The following is a 17,375-nucleotide window of genomic DNA, read 5'->3' on the forward strand; positions in this document are numbered from 1 at the left end:
CCCATTGCTGAGAAGGGCAGTTTTACAGCTATGAAAGTTTTTGCAAAAACTAGCTAATGGGGATGAGTCCACCAACCTGGAGACTGATCTGTATCTCTCTTGCCATACAGTTTCTTTATGGCACTAGACAGGGCTTAGAACTGTGTGCAACAGGTTGCTTCTTGTGAGTTCTTCAAATGCCTGAATTGAAAAAGACAAAATACACATGGCCAGTGGAGGCCTGTCAGAGATATCAGACAGTGGATAGATGAAACTGGCATATTAGAGTGCACTCAGAACCAATTTACAGCAGTGGGTAACAATCTTAAAGTATCTGTGTCAAATATATATATATATATATATATATATGATTTAGCATATGCTGAGGCTCCTCCACTTAGAAGGATGTCTGTTGTCAGAGAATCAGGGGCGGCTCCAGGCCCCAGCATGCCAAGTGCGTGCCTGGGGCGGCAAGCCGCGGGGGGCGCTCTGCCGGCGCTGCAAGGGCGGCAGGCAGGCTGCCTTCGGCGGCATGCCTGCGGAGGATCCGCTGGTCCCGCGGCTTCGGCGGACCTCCCGCAGGCAAGCCGCCGAAGGCAGCCTGCCTGCCGTGCTTGGGGTGGCAAAATGCCTAGAGCCGCCCCTGCAGAGAATGAATGAAAGAGTATATTACTGTGTCTTTGCTGTGTTCTCTATTTTGGACAGTCTAATGGCAAGTGTGCAGACATACTTTAGCACTAATAGAGATGTATGGGCTGTGGGAGATGTGTGATTTCTGTTCTGAATATTGGAAAGGTATGAATCCTGTGCTAAATACCAGAAAACACAATAGGCTGTTTATTTGGTCAAGTTGCATAGTAGTCTAAAACCATTTTCATTGTTCTGGCAGCAAGATACATTGTTCCACTTCTCTAAAGTGGCTAGCAATTGTCTTCTTCAGCAGCTTGTTTTTCCATTTTAGAGAATACCCAAAGAATAAAATCAGGAAATATAATGAAGTAGCTGCTGTCTCCCTTCCTCCCTGCATGATCACAAATGCCAGAAGGGTGATGCTTGATGGTTCTTCAACCTTGTCCACTTTATACCTCAGCCGGGTTTTTAAAAATGGAAATATAAATGTGTGTGTGTTGGGGGGGAAATGGAAACATTTCAAGAAGAGAATTATGATTCATTCAAGCGTTGGTGTGTGGGAAGGGAGTAGTGATAAGCTCCATTCGCAACCCATGCAATACCTACTTGAGATGACAAAACAAAATGACAGTGCAAATATTTATATATTACCTCCCTTTTCCCTTTTGCTCTGAATGTAGTGACATCATCTGATCGTCAACCAGTCTCCTCCTCCTTGCATGCTTTGATCAGCCCTGAAGTTATTTAAGGAGACTGACTTCTTCATTTTCACCAGGCTTTGAAGCCAATCAAAGGACTAGATAGGACCTTGGGAGGTCATCTACTTCAGCCCCCTGCACTGATGGCAGGACTAAGGATTATCTAGAGCATCCTGCATACCTGATTCAGAGGATTACCATATTACCAAAATTAATGTTTCAGGCTGTCTGCAAACTCAAACAGAGTTCACTGCATTGAATTACATTAAAATAACATTCTGAAGGTTATCTTCATATCCACAGGACCTCAGGGCTGGAGCTGATGGGGATATTTTTCAACTAAACTTTTTCTGATGGAAGAGACTAATGTGTCAAAACCAGACTTTTTGTTGAAAAATATCACTTATGATGAAACATTCATTGGGAAGGTTTCTCAGTTCCAGGTTGGGGGCGGAGATGCTGAAATACTGATACCTACCCCAGAATTACCAAAAGCCTGATGGTTAGTTCACTCAGTGGGAGAAGACTCAGGTTCAAGTCCCTTCTCTGAATCAGGCAGAATAGGGACTTGAATCTGTGTATAACACATCCCAGATGAGTGTACTATTCACTCACCTATTTACTATCTGTCTCTTTTTTTGTGAAACATTTAGGAAAGTCTCTGTTTCATCTCAGTGCAGAACCAAAAAAAGAAGACATATTGTCCCAAACCTCTTTTTCAAAACAGAATTCATGTTTTCTGGCATGCCTTGCTCATGACTAAATTCTGTTACTTATGAAATCTTAAATTATGGAACACAAGGTGCATCCAGTAGGGGAAAGGATGGGTCTACTGAACCCTTACAAGATGGCCCAGTTCAGCCACTGTCTTTAAGCATTGGGAGAACATATAGTATTAGGAGAAGTGTAATGTAATGAAGTTAAAGACTGACTTTGTTAAGAGTTTTGACTGGCTTGAAATAAAAGCTAAAGCGATGGAAAAAAAGGCTATAATTATTGGAAGAACATAATGTGATGCTTAGACAGGATGTGAAATCCACTGAGGAACATATTGCAGCTATAATTAGAGACAATGTTTCACTCACTTTAAAATGAGTCATTATTGAATGCATTAAAAAGTAAAATCCTGTGTCTGCTGGGTCTCCCAGTTGGGATGGAAGGGGAAGACGACAAAAGGAGATGTGAATATGTTCTAAGAAGCTCTGGAGTTAAACACTGAAATGGAAGTGCAAATAAAATGTGAAGTGTTTGAATTTAAAATCATAGGCACCAAAGAAGGGACATGGATGGCTTGCAACATCTGGTATATAATGCTTATTGTGATCATTATACTTACCCTTACTGCACAAAGAATTGACACTGATGGCTAAATGTTGTAAAAGGAAACTTTGTCATCCAAGATACAGAACAGAACAGGTAATGCACACCCAATAAGATGAGAGCAGATGAATGTCTTGAAATTTGATTTCTTCTTCTGTGTTCATCTTGAGTACAAAATGAGCTGGATTGAGAATAGTTTTTCTATTCATTGCTCTGATATAACAAACAATTCACATTTTTTTTTCTAATCAAGATATGGCCATGGGTGAGAAGCACAGATGTCAATTTCTGATTGCATTGGCTTTGCAAAGAATTGAACTTTCAGGGGAGAAAAAGTTTGTGGGAGTAGGTCAGCATGTGTAACTGACATTAATTTTCCCCAGGCTATTTGCATGAGGGAATATTCTGCCATTAAATATATGTTCTTGCAGTTTTAACTAAAGTGTGTGAAAATAAAATAAACAATATTACAGTTGAAAATAATTCTAGGAGCTGGGTGTGCAGCTGGCACTTTCAAACCTTCAAAACAATTTCCTCTATAGAAAACAAATGTTTTCTGGTTGCTTTAGATGATCATAATCCATTCTGAATGTATTCTTAGTCCCCAACCCTGCAACTGACTCTGCACCTGTATGGACCTCCAGTGACATAAGGGGCCTCCATGTGAATGGTGTCATTGACAAGATCAGGGTCTTAAATACCCATATAAGCAAAGTTAGCACAAGGTGATGAGGAAGCAAGTCACTGTGGTATAGCCGTCTGAAATATTGATTGAACTAGAATTAATTAAGGCAAGCTAAAGGTAATGGACGTATGCTCTGTATTTAAGCCTAAACATTTTTTTTTCATGTTACAAAATATTATTCCTAATGCTCAGATTTTGGAAAGTTCCCCATCATAGTAATAGTAGGTAACTTGAATAGATAAACTTGAAGACATGTTTGTGGTCCTTGTAATCAGAGTTGGCTGACAATTTTCTCTTGAAAAGATTTTCTGATGGAAAACTCAGTTTCCACAAAATGAAATTTCTCATGTGACAATTTTGATTTTGCTGACTTTTTTTTTATGTTGGGAAAACCCATTCAAAACATTGCATTTCAGGTCAGTTCAAAATTAAATTGCATTTCTTTATTGTGGCACATTGTCTCATGGGGTTTGTAGTTCATGCCACCCTACGGGTTGGGTTCCTTGGTCAGACTACATTTCCCACGATGAAAAAGTATTCCCTCTGAGTGGCATGGTAAAACATGGGACTTGCATAGCTGCAGATGCATCATGACATATGTAGTCTGGCCATGGGAGAATGGGTCATCAGGCAACCCCGTGAACTTAAATGTCTGTGAAGTATTGCACCACCATGGGAATATTACAGTGTAATGTTAAAATGATTCAAAACAGTCAGTTCAAGAAATGCTTTGTTTTGATTTAAAATTCAGGAACAAAATACTTCATCCTTTCTGAATCAAATTTTTTGGAACTATTCATCTTGGGGGAAAAATCAATATTTCACCCCCTCAATTTGAGACAAAAATATTGAAACGCTGGAATTTTCCATGAGATGGAAAGTCATCTTTTCAAACAGCTCTGCTTGTAACCTAGACATAGGCAAAAATTCTGTCATCCATTTACCTATGTTCTACACCCATTGAGAGCCTGGTCTAACTCCAATTTGAACCAATGGACTGACTGCAATTCAGTTTGGATTGTGCCCCTAATGGCTTGGTGAAAATTTTGGCCATGAAGATTATCATAGGAAATGCAACATTTACTTTCAAAAGCTGCTTTTAGTATTCTGCACAGTAAGCTTTCATCTCCTGCACTTTCTGGCATACAAATGATTATATAATCCTGATATAGAAAATGCTATTTTAGACTTTTTAAGTAAACGTTGAGAGGAGTCTAAATTGTAGTTTTAAGCTATGAAGTTATTAACCAGTAATCTCACAATCAGACCCTGAATCTAGAGTCCTTATTCACACAAAACTCCCAATGAAATCAAATAGAGATTTTCTTAGGTAAGGTCAATACTACAAGGCCCACAATTTGAAACCTTCATTCATCAATTCACTTGTTCCCTCTGCCCTACTTGTTTTCCAAATATTGCATAAATAACATTCAAAAGTGTAAGTTAAATGTCAAAATCCAATTATGAAAAATCCATAAATAAAAAGAATTTAATAAAGGTTCACAGGTTACATTGCTCTTTTCAAGTATTTTCCATGCATGCATGAAAGCTACAGAATAGAACATATCCTCTTTATCTACAGAAACCAGGACAAACCAGGGAGCAGCCATGAAAATTTCCTTCACTCTGCCATCTATGTCTTTAATCTAACGTTCAAAAGTAGCTAATTGACTTAGAAGCCTAAGACTCTAAATCATTTTTTAAAATGGGACTTGGGTGTTTTTGAAAATTTTACCAATGACTGTTTTGGAGTGAGAGGTTAAATATCTCCAAACTCATTCATGTGTAAATATCTCAGTAAAACTGTCAGAAAGGTACCAACTGTGATAAGCACACTTATCCTTTAAGAACTGAATGGAAGCCTTCAACTACCCCAATCACAAAGGTCACCAAACAGCCAGTGATGTATATGGATTTTTGGTCACCACTGACATGGGCCAGGTTTGGATTGAAGTTAAAAAGCTCCTTATCCTTTTACCAGTTCTCAAAGCAAACCAGCCCTTCTTTGCTTTCAAACAGACATGTACTTGCTGGATTAAAATCTCTTTGGAAAATGAGATAAGACGAAGACTAAAACCACATTTTGTTTTTCTCAAGAGAATATAAACTGGAAACTCTAGTCGGCCAGCCACTGCAGATGTTTCCATACCAGCTGTCTACAAAACGGTGTTGGCTGTGGTAGTGGAAGGTATTACATATCCTGTTCTTCCAGCTGGAGAACTAAAGATAAACAACAGAGAGTGGAAATAATCCAATTACAAATAGCTGGGAATGGTTCAGAATAAAAGACTTTCTCAGGAAGAATGTTTTTCATGCATGATTTTTATCAAACTGATTTGAGACAAATTATCTATGCCTTCCTAGAGCATATGCAATCTCAATAGCTTGTGTGTGTTGCACATGGGGGGGCAGACTGGTGGCAGTATGGGTGCAGGAGTACATTATAATGAGGAAGGATGTGATAACTGTGTGCCAGCTTGGATCTTGGATAAGGTCTGTATGTTTGCCAGGAGGAATTGAAATCTGATGCAGAATAGAAACGTGAAGTTCAGAACATAGCAGAACTGGAATGCAGTTTCCTTTTTGAGCTACTTCATAAGCTTCATAAAGAAGTAGCATCTAGGAGCTATACTAGAGAGATGCTGCTTTGAAGAATAGAAAGGGAGCAAAAGTTATTGCATGGTAGGGATTTTACCTTATAGTAGTGGTGAGGGAACATTTATAATGCAATTTAAACCAATCCCTATTTTTGATTTAAAAGAAACTATTAATTATTGTCTGAGTTACTATAACTGCACAAATTGTAATTCAATCTCAATAACAAAAGTAACCCCTGGGCAATGGTTTATGACTAGTATATCTGAAGCCAATCAATATTTCTATAATATATTAAAGATGTAGTCTCTGCAGAATGAAGATGACTTGCCCTTCAGTGCCTAAAAGTGAATTTTGAGTATCTGTGGTTACAGCCTTTTTAAAAAAAAAAAGTTTCCAGTTCCATTTTTTATAAATGGTTGGAGATGTAAAGTATTATTTTAAAAAAGAATCCATTGTCATTTCTGAATTAAGGAATACAAAAAAATCAGGAAACTTATTGATAAAGGTGTGTTCACATCTTCTCACTATGGTGAAATTATAGTAGGCCTTGCATTTGATTAACAAATAGTCCTTAAAACAAATAGCCATTGTTGTCTATTAAATTTATGGATTAAATTTTGGACATGTCAAAAACAGTTTAAGCCCAGGTTTTTCTTTAACTTACTCCTAAAGTAATACTACCGAAGGACTAAATAGTTTCCTTCATTGTCACTCTCTTCCAAACAGTTCAGAGCCTGGACAGTTGCCTATCTGGATCCTGGAATAAAAGGAAATCAGGGAGCAAAAAGGATGAATTGTCTTTTTTTTTTCTCCAGGCCATCTCTGAGCATAGGGATATGTTTGTGTGGTCCTGAAGAGCAATTTAAAGTAGTATCAAGATCACAATAGGGTTGGGAAGGAGAAGTATAGAACCATGTTGACCTCCAGCAAAACAGCACCAATGCAGCTGTGAGGATCTCGCCTAATGTCTCTGAAAACATGACTTATGGAATTTGTGGGTGGTGGACATGGTCCTGGCTTGTCCTCCTGTTTCCAGATGCTAAATTGTATTGAAAGACTCTGGAAAATACACTAAATGCTTTCCTAAGATTGACATTACTTCTAATCAATTGATTTCATTGCCACAGGTATATTAAACAATTGGAAATGGGGTTGGGTATGTTTTCAAGGTACTAATGAGTGGGCATTCAGGTGGCTCATGTGACTATCTCTACTCTGAGGTGTTTATGTAATCAACAGGTTTGAGGACCTCTGATATATGTTACCCAACACAGCACAAATTAAAAATGTTACAATTAAACATCCAGTTCAAAACCTTTCTGAAAGGTTTGTTTTTCATGTGCACTTATGATAGGAGAGCAGGAAAACTGCAATGTTTTCAAAAAAGAAATAAGAAAACTCCATGAACACAGACCAATTGAAATTTCCTTATGAATTCTCACACAGCTGCAGAAGCTCCACGATCATCTGTCCTAGCAGTCAGCAATTCTTGTAGGGTCTAAGTTTTTCTCTTCAGCATTGTGTTAGACCAGTGTATGAGTAGCCTGTCTCTGACATGCTATGTTATATAAAACATGTTGGGTTAAACTTTACTGTGAGTTATGCCTCTGCAGCCTTACTAACCATCTGAGAACCTGCTTAGAAGCAAGTTAAGATGGCCTGTATCTCTTGCTTAGGGAACAGGAAAGGACAAAGTAGACAGTCCCACACCAAAATACCTTAAGGTGTGAATTAAAACTAATTTAGTTATTTCAGTTACTGCTCATATACAGGCAAGCCTTCATATCTGTTCTTGAGAATGAACGTGGAAATAAGGCAGGAGAATTGCGGAGTTTTTGAAAGTTATGCTCTTTAAATCTACAAGATCAAAATGTAGTTCACAAGCGAAAGTGAATAAACATGGCTTGATTGGAGAGCTGGGTATATAATTAATTTGTTAATTTGTTGGCAATTTTGAAAAGTCATAAAATTGTTTTAGGTTGGACCAAAAAAAAAAGTGACATTTTCACTGAATTGAAAAGAAAAAAAAAGTTTTGTTTGAACTGAAACTAAATGTTTAGTTCTGTTTTTTGAATATTTTGGTGTTTCTGCATTTTTTGTTTAGAAATTTATTTTAACTTTTAGATTTTTCAATTTGAAATGACTATAAAGGTACTATTTAAAAATGTCAAACAAAATATTTCAATTTTAAATTTTATTTTTGTGTTTGTTTCAAAACAAACAATTCAGCAAAATCAACACAAAATTGAAAACTATTTTCATGTTACCAAATCTGCATTTTTCACCGAAAAAAGTTTCAGTAGAAAAGTTTTTCCCAACTATATTTGATTGTTGACTTTCCCTACCCTAAACCGTTCAGTAAACTGCTATAACACAGCTAGTAAACCAAAATAACTTCATTACTGACTTCTGTTTCTCCGTGTCTTTCTAAAACAGGTTAGCTGTCCTTCATAAAATATGAAAGGAACAGTGGGATAAAAATTATGATTTCTTTTTTTCTGTGTTTAACCACTGTTACTCAAGCTTTGTAACTCCATTGCCCTTGTTGCCTAGGAGCATAAATTTGAACAATAACCATTACCTATACTAGCAATACCACAGTTTATTAAAACTGCAAGAATTTAACTGTCTAATTTGCCTTTTCTTGTTTACTTTAACTTTTGTATTAGTGTCAGATGGCACAATAAAACTAACATTTTCACTTGCTAGTTTTTATGCAATTGCTAAGTGCTACTGCACTGGGTTCAACCCAACCCTGCAGGGGAAGACTGACATTAAAAAATAACATTTTCTGTTCAGAGGACAACTTTCATTTAGGCCGAAATTCATTCATTACTTCCCTTTAACCCAGTATCTATTTTTCAGTTAGACATTCTTTTCTTACTCTAATCCCTTTTTATCCTAACATCCTCTTCTCACTCCTCTCCCCACCTATTTTGCCCACATTTTAGGAATAAACAATGGGAATGTGACAAAAGGGTCAAAAGTCCAGCAAAAAGTAGACCAAACTGAGATTTATTGGCAGGAAGGAGATGTTAAGGACAAAGCAATAGAAATAAAACCATATGCAGGGAGAAAGAGATAAGGTAATCATAAAGCATAGGATGAATGATAATAAAGACTCAAAGATTCAAAATTTGAACAATATAAGCAGAAGCCAAACAGTCAGCATGCAATGGATGGAAATAATTAGTATGATATGATGTCAGAAGGGGGGTTATAGAATTTTGTGAAGGGAAATGGAAGTAAGTCACCATGCTGAGCTAGACTATGTAATGATTAAGAGAGGATATCTATTAATGTGTTGGTCAGGGTCTGCTGTAGGGGGGAAAGAAGGAGATAGATGCAGTGATTTCATAGGAAAGTAGTACCGCAAAACACTGTGCCACCTCTGTTGAAATTGAAGTTTAGATCTAAATCATATGTGGTCATCTTGTAATCTTAACAAGCTCCTTACTGCCCTGAGACTAATACTTTGATTTCCTTTTACTTTGTGACAAATTGGAGAACCTATCTCTATCATATAATTGCCTGTGGCTATTCACTACTTTTGGATTCAGTCTCTGATACCAATCATTAAAGCCTCTTTCCTACAACCTCCTCTGCTGTATTAATTGCTGTGTACCGCTCTCTTGTTTTCCTTTTGATCAGCCCATCCACTGCTCTTTTTGCCAGCATTTAAGCTTGGAGGTATGTCCATTGCTCTGGATAAGGTTTGCACCTGAGAAACCAGATGGAAACAGTTTATTGAACAAATTTAAGGACAGATTTGAGGAGCTCCTTTGGGAGTCTATTGCTCTTGTTACAAGACAGCTATGTTGAAACTAATATTCCTCACCATAAGGACATGAACATATTTTTCAGACAATGTAAGATACATATTAAGTGTACCAAGAACAAGTTTTAATCTCTCTGAATATGGTGCCTTCCATCTCCCCCCACCCATGGTGAAAGGTGAACTCAGGTGAATGAACCCCTGGGTCTTTGCTGATCAAGGACAACTGTGACTGGAGTGAGTGGAGGAAGAGGGGAGCACCACATAAGAGGAACTTTTGTTTGTTGGACTTCCTCATCACAAGGTGAGAATCCAAGGCAAAGAACACTGCCCAATGTACTCTGGGGTGGGTGTTGTTTTGCTTATGGTCTTATGCTTATGAATTATGCTTTCAGCATTTTCCCAAGTTAATTCTGGATTACTTTCCCCTTTTTATTAAATGTTTCTTTTCCACACACAGACTCAGTGCTTATGAGAGGGGAATTATTGCCACTTAGAGGTGCCCAAGGAGTGGTGTGTAATTTTCTCAGGTTACTGGGTGGGGGCTTGAGCCCGTTTTGTTGTATTGTTAAAAAGGAACCCCTAAATAATGAACGCTGCCATTGTTGCTGCCAACTCCACCTGGCAGAAGGGTTACACATAATTACTCCTTCTCAATGATTATTTAATAACCACTACTTGAGATTTGTTTTAACACATGGTCTTACACAGGCTTTTGCAGCTGCACTTATGGAGGTAAAAATGTCTGAGCACAATTGTGCATCCTCAGTCATTGGCAGGCACAGATGTATCAATTAAATGGCTACTCAGTAAAGTCCCAAGTGGTTGTGCACCAGATCCTCAGTTGGTGTAAGTTAATATTGAAGTTAATGGAGCTGTGCCACCAGTTGAAGATCTGGCCCATCAAGAGTGCCTGCAAATAATTGCAGGTGTAATTTAGTCTTAGCTATTTTTGTATCCTAAATTACAGGTGTACAAAGGAGGAAGGCTTAGAAAAAGTGACCCAAAACATGAATGTCCACAGGCTTATCCTCTGCAAAGAGGGTATTTTAAAATCCCAGTCAGAAGAGAGAGAGAGACATGTGGATCTCTGCCCAAGAGAGTTACAGCTGAGGAGCTGCGAGTATAGAGTGGGTTCCCTCCAATAACCAGGGAGGGGTAATACAGGTGTATTTGATCTGAATTGTGACATAAATATATATATTCATCTGCACTTGTGTATCTTACTGATTGACTGTATTTATGTACAAATGGAATTCCAACTATACTAACAATTTAGGGCTGTTATCATAGACTTAGTTGAAGCCGTGTCACTTGAAAATATAAAATTAGCTGCCAGAGTAACAGTATGATTGGAATTTAATGGGTTGTATTAATAAAGTGGTCATGTATGGATAAGAACAAAAATGACCACTTGTGTTATAATCAGGAGAACAGTGTTTCTTAATTGTATATCCCAGATCATTCAGGGGAAAGATGCATCCAATTCAGACTCCCAGACTTAATTCTAATAGGTCAGACACATTTTTAAAAAAGCATTTTTCCTGCAATTGCAAGAAGTGGGGATAAGAAGATAGGGAATTGTTGGGTCCATTATTTCAGTTTGGGGGATGTTATTTCATGTTTTATGTTTCATTTCTGATTGACTGTGTTACTGTCATCTGATACCAACTTTGTCCCTGATATAAAGTTTATTGAAGTTAGAGGTTTTGTGGAAGGGATAATTTGGCCCCCTTTTTATTCGTTACTGTGAACACATACGGCAATTTCCTGCAATATCATTGGGAGACCTTATTGAATTAAGTTTTAAGTATCTTTGGAGTCTATTGTGTTAAATTAATGGCTTCCGTATTATTGTGGTCTGAGACTGTGTGTAACCTCTCTCTGGGCAGAGATGGGATGTAAACCCTGGGAAGTGTTATGAAATCAAAAGGGCTATAGTGAGCCATATGCTAGACAAGAAAGGTCTTTGGTCACAAAGAGGGTCAAGTGGTTTCCCTGGGGAATCCATAGTGGGAGGTGAATCCATATTCCCACCTCGTGTTATACAAAAACCCTGCCTTTTGAAGGTACACCTGAGTAGGGGACCATTGTATGGTAATTACCTATTCCTAAAGTTTCAAGATCAGAGGCCCAACCTGTATAAAGGATGTGTTTGTCTCAGGTAAGGCTGTTATGAACTTGTAGCCCCTTTGCGGGGAATGGAGGATTTACTCTTACCAGAGCCCTTGATGGAGTTAGGGGGTGATCTCTGGTTAGCTTATTACCATGTATGTGGATTCTTTTATTGTTTTAATGTTTTCTCTGTAGTCCTTTCACCTTGAGAATAAATGCACTTGCTTAGAAAAAAAAACTGTTAACTTGTAAGAGGTGGCAGTTACAGCTGTTCATAGCCTTTGAACAGAGAGCGAAGAGCAGATTCTGGCCAGTGTAGGCAGGGTACTGTGCAGCCTGGAAAAAACCCAGTCAGGAAGGAGAGAGATGTGGGTCTCCATCCAAGAGAGTTACAGCTGAGGAGTGTAGAGTGGGTTCACTCCAGGAACCATGGAAGGGGAATGCAGGTGCATTTGCCCTGAATTGTGACATAAATATATGTTCATCTGCACTTGTGTATATCTCTTACTGACTGAATTTGTGTTGTGTGACCTTGAAGACTTTGCGTTGACCCACCAAGAAAAATAGGTAAAGTCTCTGGAACCATAACACAGCTGTAAGCTCATTAACAACAGAACATGTGTTTATTACTTTAAATGGGGAAAGAGGCAGCTCCCCTCCTGCTCCTGTTGCTACTTATGCCACAAACATTTTCACTTTCCCAGGGCAGAAAGCACCTCCTACCGTAAACTTCCTCTCAAGGTTACTTCCTGAATCAGTGATCCTTCCCTTGAGGAAGGATCTTTCTGTAAGTTAAATTAACTAAAACCCAAACTTAAAATGGGGAAAAGATGTCCATCAAGTCAAGCTTCACTTTTCAAGGCCACAATCACTCTTCCCCTCCCACCCTCCCTTTCATTTTGTCCCATTACCGCTTCTTGTTTCCACTATCTTTCCCTTTTTCATTCCCTTGCTCTCTGTCTTGGTGTTAAGCTTCCTCAAACTTTTGCATGATTCTAATGCTACCTGTGTTAGATGCTGTTGTGTTATTCCTAAATAACCCAGTCTGATTGCTCCCTCTCAATGACATTCAGCTACCTAATCTGCATAGGCTGAAAGCTCTTACTTAGATGAATATTCCCAGTGAACTCAATGAGAGCATGCATCTGAATAAGGGATGTAGGATTGGTCCTTAGGCAAGCTGGAAAAACAAACTGCTGGCATGTTGATTTTTAGACCTTGAAAAATCATGTAATTTACATCTCCTTTCCAAGCTAAGCAAATTTAAACAAAACCTTTTAGTACTGTACTCATTGTTTCTTTCATTAGCAAACAGGAAATTGCAGTTTTAATTATTGCAAATGATTTCACTTAGTGGCTTAACAATAAAGTAAAGGGGGAAAAATACATGTTACATTTAGCTTGATTGTAATATTGGAACAAAACTCTTAGAGCGAATAAAGTTTTAAATAGCTCATGCCATTTTATAATGTGAATATCACTAAAATGACTCATAGTATGTGAATTTGAAAATATAAATGCTATGTCAAATACACTGATGATCTCTCTGCCCACTCTCTTAGCAACGCCATTACCCTCTTTTGTCCTCTTGTGCGCATGTGTGCGCTCTCTCTATTTTCAACCATTGAAAACAAAACAAAACAAAATTTACATACACAAAACGAACATTGCAATTACAGAAGTCTGTACCAACCTTCCTGGGTGAGTTTGGTGTTTATCATTTAAACTAAAGCACATCATCTTCATATCCAAACCCACATAACTATTTTCTTGCATTTGCTTTCAATGTGACAAGTTAATTTTATTTTGTGATTGATACATATCCAGCTACAAGAAGTAAAACAATACACAATTTGGTGTTTATATCAGAATAGTTCAGCCTTGTCATTGTCACGTCCCAAACACATTACCAAGGTTGAGTCTCTCTTCCAATTTAATTCCTATTAAATCCTAAAACTATCTCAGTTCAAGTCCTTAATATATTTGTTAAAATGCTAATCAACATAATGTCCCTTCCAGATTGTGTTCCTTTATGAAGTGAAGTTTTGCAGGAGTCAGATGTCATACACACATTGACTTTGTCAAGCTGGAAGCTATAAATCTTGTGTTCCTTGTGCTGCCAGTTCTCATCACACACAACTAGTTGGTTCTCTTTTCCCAGTAGCATCAGATCCATATTGTCATACATTTGCAGACACAGTGGGCCAGACATTCAGCTGGCATAAACCAGCATAGCTTTGGCCTAATGTCTTTCTGTTACTATAATCAAATGATATGAGATCTCACTGATTTTTAACACTTTTCCTGTGTCAGAAATATACATTTAAATCAAAGATTAAAAAGTCAAGGATCTGACACTTCAGTCTTAATAATCTTTCTAAAATTGATGTAATGGAGCCAGACATTGTTAACCTATGTTGCAAATCATGTCAGTCACCTGTGCGTTTTTGAAGTCTGAGGATGAGTAAGTGTCAGGGGATGTAGACGAGGTTTTTTTTTATTTAAATCTTTAGTATTGACATTTGTGTGTGGCATTAGAACTGATCTGTCTTTGTATACTGTGTGTTTTTCCTTAATCATATTTCTTGACCTTAGAGTTCTTATTGGTTCATTGTCATATCCACATCCTGCTCAAGGATAGAATTCCACTGGTAATGGAAATTGGGTCAGATATAACAGTGGATGGGATAGTTCCATGAAATGGAGAGTGCAGAGTGAGGCAATAGAAATTAAATATTAAGTGTGGGTGGGCAGTTGTGGCAGGGTGGGGATTAGTATGCATACCCCTCTTAGATTTCCTTTTAATCCAGAGATTAGGATAAACCGAACATATAAAAGGATTAAGCAAATTTGCCTGCTGCTTGGACTGCTGTGGTAACTCTGGAATTAAGGAGGTTATACATGCTGAAGAGACAGATTCGCATTTGTGCCACAGCTCTCTTTAGGATAGGGGTGAAGGCATCAGGGAGATGGTTCTGGCACTCTTATTACTGGGGCCCTGGTCTTGAATTTTAGAGCTGCTGACAGCTCTATGATCTCCTTCTGGCATGGGTGGGACAAAAGGTATGTTTATAGTACAGCTGGAAGCTAGCACACCAAAAATATCTGTGTGGATATTGCAGCCCAGGCTATCAAGCCCACCTGACCCCCTAGGCTTAGGCAAAGGGGCAGTTTAGTTGTAGTGTGTGGATGGGAGGTCTCAAGATGGAGCCTGGGTTCTAGGACTCTGTGTAGTGGGAAGGTCCCAGACAGGGCCGGCTCCAGGCACCAGCCCAGCAAGCAGCTGCTTGGGGCACCCAACGATGACGGGTGGCACGTCTGGGTCTTTGGCGGCAATTCGGCAGCGGGTCGGGAGCGAAGGACCTGCTGCAGAATTGCTGCCGAACACTGAAGCGGCGGCGGTAGAGCTGCAGATCATGGCTTTTTCTTTTTCTGCTTGGGGCGGCAAAAACCCTGGAGTCGGCCCCGGTCCCAGAGCTCGGGCTGCAGCCTGAGCCTGAACACCTATATCGCAATTAAACAGGCCCAAACCCTGCAAGCCTGAATCAGATGGCACAGCTACAGGTTTTTAATTGACAGTCTTTTCCCTTTGTTCTCATCCACAAACACTTTGAAGAAGTATTATGCCAAAAAATGTAGAACTTTCACAAAGGCATCAGCATAACTCTGAATACTAGGAAGGCCAAAGCAATCTCCAATCATTTCAATTTGGAGACTATGGAATTTGTTTGTTTTTTCTCACTTTAAAAATCCATAAGTAATTGGGAGGAAACCACAATTTATTTCTTTAAAATATTTAGATGGAACTGCGTTACATAATGCTACCGCTTTTGACTTGAACAGTTAGTCAATATTTGGGCATATTGTGAGTTGTTTCTGTTAGAAGAAATTGATGATGGAGGCAGGTATTTCTTTACTACAGTTCTGTTTATTTACAAAATAAGCTCCTGTTTTCCTGAACATAGGAGGACTCAAAGAGCAGGAAACAGTTCCTTTGCTTCCAGTTCCAAGCCTCTTTCAGACAGCACTCCAACCAAAAAGCTCTTTCTAGCCTTTTTTCTCAGGGCCAAGCTCCCAATGTTGGTCCTGGCTCTCTCTTTGGCTTTTTGCTGCTTCTCTGGCAGCTTCTGCAGTGTCGTCTGCTTCTACACACATGCACATATACCAAAGAATATCCAGTCCTCCTGCATTTGTATTCAGCCCCCAGTGAAAACCCTCCACTCACACCATTCAGACTCCTGACTGGCCTTGCCTCTGATTTGTGCTCGGAGTGATGGCTCTTATTGTTTCACCTGTCTCATTTCATAAAAGAGCTTAACGGTTTCTTACCTTTACCCTGAATAAAGGGTGGCTGTTATGCCTATTGGTAAAAATGGTTTAAAAATAATGTACCCCCTGAGGAATAATCACACTTTCTCATTATATAAGAAAAAAGGGAAACTATTAAATTCAATTGCAACAGATTTAAAACAGATAAACAACATGTCCTCTTTGCATAACTTAGTATTATTATGGCAAATATTTGAATAGATGCTTTTGATAATAAGACTTGACATAATTTTTTGCCATGAAGGTAAAAATTACTAAAACCTTCAATCTGTGCTTCAGGGCAAACAGAATGTGACCTAATGTTAGGAAGAAATTCCCTTTCCTGTCTCCTAGCACTATGTGAGTGGCCTGGTGCCGTAGGAAACATTTTTCTATCCTTTGACACATCTTGGAAAGGCCACTTCAGTGGACAGGGTCTCATAGAAGAAGGACATTCATATTTTTGGTATGGCATATTGTGTTTGTAATTTGTGGATATAATCTGCTTTTTTTTTTTTTGCAAAATTTTTGTTATGGGAACCATTTCAATTCAGTTTCTAGCAACAGTGTGTTGTATTTATAGTACATGGTGTAAAGACTGTGGGCTAAATCCTCAGCTGGTGTCAATTAGCATGGCTCCACTGAAGTCAATGCAGTTGGCACCACCTGAGGATGTGGCTGAGTGCAGTTGTGAAGACATGTATGTGTGTACATACAAAAAAAAGTACATTTGTATTAAATATGTGTTATAACAATTACATGATATGCATGACTCATGAGGAGATGAAGTGTCCACCCATTGTCTGGGTATACCGCAAGAAGGACAGGAGACTTGTTACGGGTTTTAATCAGGCCGCAACTTTATTATATAGATGTCTGGGACTACCCGGCACATAAAGTGTACAGTGCAGGCAAATCCATGCTTATTCAAATCAATTCTCCGGGGCTTCCACCAGCCCTCCTTTGTTTCCATCCAGGTTCCCCAGCCACCCCATGGCTTGGACCTTACCATCCACCAGCCTCATAAGAGGGTTAATGAGGGCTATGAGAATGGGGGGCTGGGGGAGGGTTTGGTTCCCTGCTGTACCAATCATAGGAGTCCCTGAACCCCCTCCCCTGTTCTGTTCCTTTATCCAGTACCTCCTTTTAAGTCCTTTACCAGGCCATTTATCTGGTCACTGGCTGCCCTTCCTATGGAGGACCTGCACTGAACATCTGCCCAACTTTACAAAGTAAGTTGCAACATATGGCCTGCCACCTTTTCTAT

The sequence above is a fragment of the Mauremys mutica genome, chromosome 1 (assembly GCF_020497125.1).
Source record: "Mauremys mutica isolate MM-2020 ecotype Southern chromosome 1, ASM2049712v1, whole genome shotgun sequence".
Classification (NCBI taxonomy): Eukaryota; Metazoa; Chordata; order Testudines; family Geoemydidae; genus Mauremys; species Mauremys mutica.